Below are 9,419 nucleotides of genomic sequence, written 5' to 3'. Positions count from 1 at the left end.
CTAAAATTACACAGTGGCCATTGGTAGTCACCTGTCTATCTGAGGAATTTCTGAAGCACATCAGCCTCCCATAGAAAGGAGGAGGGAACAGAGAGAGAAGCAGATCAAGCTGCAGCCTACAGAGCTAAAAGCAGAAATTTCTGTTTCCAACAGGAAGAAACCAATTTGTCAAGATAAGAAATAGTACAGGATAATACATGTCTCTTGGTAGACAGGAACATTGGAACAGAGTACTAAGCGCTATCTCCAACCTGTGAGAGCAAATGCATCAAAACAGCCAGTGTGGGAGAGAACTGGGAAGACCTGTGTGTGGTTGATGGCATGCCATCATTTAGTAACGTGCAGGGTATTCCTGCTCTAAATGACCCACTTAATGGTAGTATACTCCCAGCAAACATGACTAATGCAGATGGGTCAGATAAAAATAAACATGCTCATACTAAAGAATAAAAGAACTTCAATTATACTGTTCCAGGGAAATAATCCAACAAAGGCTGCATACAGATGGGCCACTGACAGAGAAGCTGTACACTAATAGGATGAAAAATCAAAGCAGAGAGCAATTCACTGAAAGATACCAAACTGTTCAGTTCAGGATCAATGCAGAAGTGCTTCTCAGGACCAGAGCACAGATGTGTACTGACGCATGCTCTGTCTGCTGCCTGCCCTGCCCTCTGATACAGCAAATGTAAAGCTCTGTTAAAAAGATTGTTCTTTTACATCTGTGCCACATGTGTGTACCTGTGTCAGTGAGGGCACTTTGCCTAAATTGGAGAGTGCAACCCTGAGCTCCCAAGCCCATGGAAGAGCCTTAATCCTGGTGGATTTTTAATCTTATTAATGGCTATGCTTTTTCCTGCTTTTTCCAGGTTGCCTGGAGTGTACAGACACCTATCCCAATACCTCAGGTGTTGTGACAGCAACTATCCAAGCCCAAATCAACACGTAAACAATGTTTTACAGTATATAAGCCAGCTTAATTACTTTTCTTGATGAGTAATTCATGAAGGTTCACAATCATTGATCACTGCCTCTGCTTCAGGGTTTTTTTTTCCAGAACACTCTGAAAGCAAAAAAGAAAGGATACAGTGATAAGTAAGCTACTGAGAGTATAGAACATATTTATAAACACAGACAATGCAAACAGTTAATTAGCTGCAGCCAGTGAATTAAAATTCAGCAGGCCACACACATTTTTAGTTCCTGAGAAGCTGACTTCCCATCTTAGTTATGTCTAATGTGCCTTTTATTAAGGTAGCAATGTTTGAACAGAAAAAATAGTTATTGTTTTAATGATTTGTAAAACTTTACATCTTTCCTGACAGAACCCTCAGGTCCCTGCAGATGCACCTTGTTGTTTCTACCTTCCCAGACACTACCTAGCAGATGTTTTGCATTTATTGGTAGGAATGTGAAAACAAATATGGGTAATCCCAGAATCCCAAGGGTTGGAAGGGACCTTGAAAGATCATCTAGTCCAACCCCCCTTCAATGCTCCTGAGATAGTCTGACCTTAAATGACAATTATCAATCACAGTAATTGATTACAGGGATTGAAGGCTAATACTGTTTGGAGCCAGGTGTGGAGAATGCAGAGTTGCAGTATAGCATCAAGTGAAGCTATGTGGGAGCAAGACTTGAGATGGCTTCAGGCCATGAGATGCCAGACTAAAAAGCAAGGCAAGCCCATGGCCAGAGGGGCAATACATTAGTATTGCCTATTTTGGCCCTGGAACAGGAGCTAGCAGGGCTGGGATCAGACTGGTTATTTAGGAGCAGGAACATGGACAGAAGGAACAGAAGTGTCGCTGGTATACTCAGCACCTAAGGAGATCCTAAGAGACCGAAAAGCATCCAGGTAGCTGGCTACCATCTGCCTTGTGGGATCTGGGAGGAATAGCTGTAGATTTAGATATTTTTGGAGTAAGCAATAGCAGACTCAAAAGGAGAATTCCTCCAGTTCATTCAAAATCAAGAGCATATATTTGTAAAGCAGTATCTCATCAACTCATGTTTTATCAATTAAGAAAACCCTAGAACTCTGAGCATACTAGACATTCATAAATATTTGGAGCATCTATGAATATATATCCCATTTACAAATTACTTCATTAGTTTATCACTCTAATACAAATAATTCCAGTAATTCCACTTTAATGTTATAAACCATTCTGTAACGTGTACAGTATTATAAATACCATGATATTCTAATGCAAATATTCATGTCTGAACATCTAATAGGGAAGGATGTAAAAGCTTTACTGTTAGATTGCATGATAAAATGTAGTAGTTTGTAGTAGTAAACATTTATACTAGTATTTTATAGTACCTAATATTTTGATATACAAAATGTCACCACTTAGATAGCTATAGATAATTTTAAAATAATATGTTAATCTAAATGTAACACTGGTTAGGTAAAGAAATCGCAAGAGCTCCAAGGTACAGTTTACTTAAGAAACAGACAAAACTTCTCTAGACCTTTATGAATTCTGGAATTTACTGAAGACTTGTAATAAAATTTATTTATATAATCCTGAATTTTTATAGAACATCTCACTTTTACAGACCTATTTATTACACCTGTCCCTTCCTAAATTGAAGGTAGGAATAACTTTTAACTATATCTATATAGTGAGGGCTGGTGCTTATAAATTATTTATTTTGAAATCACATTATTTTTCATTGTGCATTAGCAGTGAATTCATGACTGCCTGTCAGCTATTAAGGAGTAATCAGAGAATTGGTACTTGGACCTTTGACATGGGGAAATTCTCTTCCAAAATCCCTTCAGTGATTTTGCAGAAAGCCACTTTTCACCACTTCTGAGTTCCTTGTTATTTTGTCTGCTATTAATTGTTTCTCTGAAGATGAAAAAAAGCTATTCCAAAGTGATGTTTTTTCAGGATGTTGCTTATGTAACACATGCATGTTTGGATTAACAAGTTTGCTTTTTGTCTTTTCTCTCTGCCTAGCTTCAGTGTTGGATGAGACTACCTCTTCATCTGTATGGTATCTTGTTTGGATGAATCCCCCCTGCTGAAATGCTACTTCATAACCAGGTATTTCTAGCTCACTCCAGATTTGTTCCCCCAAGGAACACATACAAACTATAGCAGCTCTAGACTACCATTTAGACCTTTTAGAAATCTTAACCATCTTTCTCCTCCTTCTGTCATTTGCAATAATACTGAGAGTTGTGGCTTCCTGGCACAGCAAATTCATGAGAAGAGGTATTCTGAGGTCAAGGATGATATCTGTCCCAAAACAGCAAAGTTGTGCTAATGGAAAGGAGCAACCCATCCAATAAGATTTGCACATCTGCCCACTCCTGGAATTTTGCTGCCACTATCAAGTCCCAGGAAGTAATTCCAGAGCATATGAGGAGGAAGGGACTTAGGCAGCCACTGAGGGCAGTCACATGATCACGGGAGATGTCACCCTTACAGCCCCAAGCCAAGCATCCAGACCCTACGTATCTTCTCTGCATTTCAGACCCAGATACCACTATGGAAAGCAGAAAAGAAAACCAGCACTAAACATGCAAAATAAATACACTGAGCAATTCATGTTCCAGGTGCTCTAGGGCACCACCAGCTTTGGCAGATACAAGGTGCATAAACCATTTTTGCTTCCTTTTCTTCACTTTAGGTGCTCAAAATAGTGCTAGAGAATTTAGGTTGATTCAGTAAGTGCACCTGCTTACATTTGAGCTCATCCTCTAGGCTTTCTGTTGTCATTAGACAGAAAGAGGCATTTCTAGGGCACAATTTATCCCACCTTCAAGCAGGCAATTAAATCAGCCCAGGTGAATTGCACTGTACAACAGCTTATCTTTCTCCACTTTTAAGACAATCCAGGAAAGTGGAAATATTGAAGCTGAGAACATGTGGAATTAATTCCACCCCTTGTTTTTATAGGCTTTGCTTACTTTATGTAGCAAATCACACTTCCTTTCCTTTGCTCTTCTCCCATCCTTTGTAACTTCCCTTTATTTTTCTGCCTAGTTTCTGCCCTTCATCCTTTTCCAGCCAGTGTAGATGAAATGCCACAGAGTTCTTGAGAATGGCAGGTCTGTTTATTGCAGTAGGAGAGAGAAGATGAAAAGTAAAAGCATCAAAATAAAGCAACAAAACAAAATGACAAGCAAAAACTCCAAAGCAGTTTTATCAGTACTTTCAGCTTTTTAAATACTGTTATATTTCATAAGAAAAGAGCCTAAATTAGGCTACAGATATGATTTGAAATGCATAGAGATTATACGACTAAATGATGCAGAAGCAGTCTGCTCTTCTGCAGAACACTAAAATGCTATATTTATAACCAGGACCCAGCATGGCTTTGTATAAAGAGACCTAATGAACAGCAGAGAATATAGCCAACTTCCAGTTCTCCAAGTATGAAGGCTCTCTTTCCCTACGCAAATTGGTCATGTAAATCATGGAGAACAATTTTGATTTGCCTTCTACATGAATATTTTGGAATCAATCAGACAGACACATCTGATATCAGACAGAGCATTCTGTGTGTTAGATGTGCTGTGCTACTGTTCTGGTGGTTCTAAGTTAATACTATTATGTTGCAATTTTCATTTATTTAGCTGAGTTTTTTTTCCACAGCTTTTCAAACTCGCATCCTTTAACATCAAATGTCAACAAGTCTTTTATGTAAATATCACAGAATCACCAAATAGTTGAGGCTGGAAGGCACCTCTGGTGATCACCTAGTCCAAACCCCTGCTCAAAGCAAGAACAACTAAAGCAGATTGCTGCAGACTATCTCCAGTTGGGGTTTGAATATCTCCAAGGATTTAACCTGGCAACCTTTGTCAGCATTTGATCACCCTCAAAGTGAAAAAGTTTTTTCATATGTTTAAATGGAATTTCCCATATTTCAATCTGTGCCCACTGCGCACCAGCCATGTGAGCTAACCCTGTATGTCTCTGTGACACCAATGAGATTGTAGCAGCACTTGGAACTCAAATTCCTCCTCTTTGCTCCCTATGCTGCACGTGTTAATTAATGTACAGGCATTTCAAAAAGGCACACAGTTGTGCTGATTTCCCAGGAAAAATGTGAGAGCTTCCCTCATAATGTTTTCCTCTTTGGCACCTCCTTATTTCAGTCTATCTGTTTGAGGTCCCCTTCAGACCTGTACTGTTGTTTTCAATGTCTCTCTTGTCCACCATCTTTTGCCTGCCAACCCAGCCCACCACTTCCTCACTTGACTGTAGGTGGTAATTTCACCCCCCATCATTCTCAGTTTCAAATTTTCTTTACTGGGTTGGCCAGCCTCTTGGCAAAGACGTTTTTGCCCTGCCTAGTCAGGTGGGATCCTGTCTTTTCCCCAATAGTCTTTGACCCTCACAGAAGACCTGTGGTCATAAAACCCAAATCACTGTAATTGACACCAGCTGCACAAACAGTTGCTGACTCATAGTATTTATTCACCTCTTAGCAGCAGAATCAAGGACAAAACCATTTGGGTGCCCATGTCTTCACCCAGAGTCATATAGCCATGTTCAACACATTCCAGGTCTCCCCTGAGCAGCACTGGCATCCACCTGGAGGAGCAGCAGGGGTTAACAGCCCGAGGATGGGACAAGGACATCAACTTCTCTGCGGTGTCCCAGATCCAAGCCCACAGCAAGCAGCAAACATCCCTAAACAGCAGTTCAGGTTGGCAGATAGGGGCTTTGCAGCAATATTAATATCCAGCATGATCTTCTGACCGAAAGTTTGTTTTGGTTATTGCAGTAAACAGGATTGGAGCATCTTAGAATCCCATCAGGACAAACTCGTCCAGAAGCCTTCTATGACAGAACAGGAGTCAGCCCTTGACAGACTGTCCTGAGAAAATATGTCTGGGAATGTGCAGTGGTGATGTGAGATACCGCAGCCATTGAGCCAAACTCAACAGATCTTCAGCTGAATATCCTTCCCTTTCCTTTTTAAATCTCTCAATTTTGCCTCAAGCCAAAGCTACAGAGGAAGCAGTATAGGAGTAAAGAGAGAAAACAATCATTACAAAAAAGTTTCAAATATGTTCCTTTTCTTACAAATTTACTTAATAGAACTTGTTCAGATCCCTATGTTGACATTCTTCAGACAGCTTCTGCTATGCAGCTGATCAGCCTTTGAACGCCATCCGCTTTGACGTGCTGTATTTTCAACTATAATTTTGAGACACTAAGTTACATAAAACCTTACATTTTTTGCTGACTAAAGTTGGGTAGCTGGAGTTCTTTTCACCCATATTCTGCACTGCTACGTGATGCCAAGGCACCTGTCTTCAAGCAAAAGTGTTGTCCATCCATGTTGCTGAAAAGAACAAAGTTTTAGAAAAATGTATTGAGAAAAGCAATTGGTTTGTATCTGTTTCTGTGCTTATTGAAGGTTTATAGTTTTCTGAGAAATGAGGTTGCAAGGGAGGAAGGAACAAACTTTCCTGTGCCGGGTCATACTCTGACTAGAGCTGCTGAGAATTATTTTTAAAGGGCAAGGTCAGAGATGAAACTGGTAATTGTCAATTCACTGAAAATTCAATTGCTCATCCAAAAGGGTTAGTCTTAGCGAATGTTTTGAGTCAAGAAGTATATGGGACAAAAAGTTCTAAAATCATCCGGGGTTCATTCTGACATTTTTTAATAACAGAATGCAAGATTTGAGGTTTATTGTGATTTTTAATTGGAAATACACTAGTAAGGACACAGAAATTGTAAATATAAACCAAAATGACTGAAGATGATCTAAATGGAATTTCTGGATTTGTTCCATCTATGATTTTTGGGGAAAACAAGGAGGGAGGGATTACAGTCCATGAGAATGGGTTATTATCTTTTCCTCCCTGTGGATGCTATTCTATTCATATTGCTCAGAACCTTTTCCTGCCCAGTTCTGGGTCTGAATATATCTCCTGCCCCTAAGAGGAGTGCTTCTTTGGGCATTTTTACCAGTAGCAGTATACTCTGTACATAGTTTTACTGTCGTGTTAAGAGCTAGATGCATTAGGACCAACCACAGGCACTACAAGAGATGTAGCTCCTTCTATTTAATGTCAATTTTTTTCTTATGACTTAACTAATTTATATGAGTAATAAAAAGACTTGTTTTCATGTAATAAATTAATAATTTATCAGTTTCCACATTCAGCTTCTTTAAAAAGTCTATTCTACAGGGATACTTGTTAGCACGGTTGCTTTTTAGACAGATTTATTTCACAATAAGTGAAATATTCAAAAAACCAACCTGCAGTGAGTTCTAGCCCCCAGCAATGACCCTAAAAAGCACTGACTGCAAGTACTTGAGATTTTCAGTGCTGTACCACCTCTAAAGTACTTGCACACCCCTTTCTTCAGCAATTTCAATGCACCTGTCTCATTTACCTTCCCCCCAGCTTATCACTCCACACTGTAACCCTCTCCCCTAAGTCAGGTTGTTTCGGGCTTTTTTTCCTGTTATTTTTGGTTTATACCTTCTGTATCTGTGAGCAGTCCCTATAACGGAAGAGTCATGATTTAGTCCTCTGGAGAGTTAAAAATATTAAGAAATGAAAGAAGTTGAAGGTTTATTATGTCAGAAAGTGTATAATCACATTTCAGCACTTCACTTTTCCCAAGCCATGTCATTTTTCTTTGTCTTTTGTTACAGTATTTCAAAGGTTACCCACTGTATTCCCTTAGATTGCTGCTTCCCCTGACTGCAAATGTGTTCCCTGAGGGAAAATTTGCTCTCATTGCACAAAAGCAAAAGCAAGTGCAAACCAGAAATCTGTGAGAGGTGTTCATTCAGCTCCACGCAGGGATTTGCATGATTTGCCATGTGATAGTTCAGCAGAACTTTCTGTGCTGTCTGTGGCTCTGTTTATAAACCATGACTTGTTTTCTGGGATGATGTACTTTCCTTTAGAAAACAAATAGTTCCTCAAAAAGTAAACAATACGTGGAAGAACTAACAACAGCTCTGCACTGTATCATTCATTGGCTAGCCATGTAATTTGGAATAATCATTCAGTAAGAGCTGAAAGAATTGCTTTTTGCCACAGGAAAGCAATTCAGTCTTTTAAAAGGAATACTCTTGATTCACTGTTTTCATTGTGTACTGGTAAACCTAGTACTTCCGCACAGGAATTCATTGCAGTTTTAAACTGTACCAAGGAAAAGGCATCTCTTTGTGGCACTTGGAGAACCTTGGGGTTTTTTTGCTCTGTAAATAGTTCAGTGAGGGTGTTCTCATTTTCGGTGACTGATGATAACTTCCATGGTGATTGTAACTCAGCCAGCTACCACAGACAGAAGCAGACAAGGAGAGCTCATATCATCCCTTGTTGTAACTCAGTGCTCACACGAGGATTGTTGCCAAGAGGTTTCAGGAGAGGGTAACCTTGGGCAATCAGTACTTTGAAAACAGTCAGGGGTGAGCTGATCTGAAACAGCTGTGTGTAGAAAAGAATGTGTGGTCATAGTTTTTTGTACACTGCAGGTCTGCAGTGCTGAGCAGGTCCCAGAGATGAGTCCTGTAGAAACTGAGCCTTTGGTAAGTGCTAAGAGTGCCTAGTACTCTGAAGGGGTGTCTAGGTGTTCATGTAATCATATCCAGGTCCATATAAGGATCTTTTGCTTTTTTCTCTTAGTACAAAAGGGTAAAAGCAGCTTAAATCATCAGTGAATCACCTGCCACAGAGGAGTTCTTGATCTGAAATAAGCATACCAAGCTCCATGACCAACACATTTTCCCAAGGTAAAGCACTGCCACTTTAGCTTAGCTGGAGCCTGAATGCAGCCCAAGCATACAGTGTGCATGCTGTGCTCAGGCAGATTCAGCCTGGATGTGAGTGTCAAACCTGTTTATTGCAACAGGCTGTTACAGAAATACTGGCTTAACATTCTGGAACAGCTTCAGCGCTTGCCCTCCGTTTGCACGTACAAAGCAAGGCCTGTGCTCCATCCCCGAGCGCCCTCATGGTCTCTGCCTGGAGACAGCCCCTGCCTCAGCCTCCCTCTACACCCAATGTGCCAGTCAGTTCTGCAAGCTGTGGGACACAAAGGACTCAAAGGTGAGCATGGCTGATAAGGCCTGCACTTGCGGGGAGGTCAGATCCCCTGATAATCCATAGCTTCCACTCAACTGTCATGGGAGGGATCTGGTACAAACTCTTCTGCTGAGATTGAGCACCAATTTGACCTCAAGTCACTGTCCCCAGGAGACCTGCCCCTTCTGTACCATAGAGCAGTTCTTGCGTCTCTTATCAAAGCTCTTCCAGCTTGGAAAAAAACTGTGTCTCTGCCCATTCAGTGATCACACCTCCACATTTCTTACATGCATGTTTTAAGGCTTTAAAAAAGCTTTAAGATGTGATATTTTGAAAAATAATGAGGAAAATATGTGAGGAAAATATACAAGATATGAGGAAAATAATC

The sequence above is a fragment of the Melopsittacus undulatus genome, chromosome 5 (genome assembly GCF_012275295.1).
Source record: "Melopsittacus undulatus isolate bMelUnd1 chromosome 5, bMelUnd1.mat.Z, whole genome shotgun sequence".
Lineage (NCBI taxonomy): Eukaryota > Metazoa > Chordata > Aves > Psittaciformes > Psittaculidae > Melopsittacus > Melopsittacus undulatus.
Note: the sequence above shows the minus strand (reverse complement) of the source record.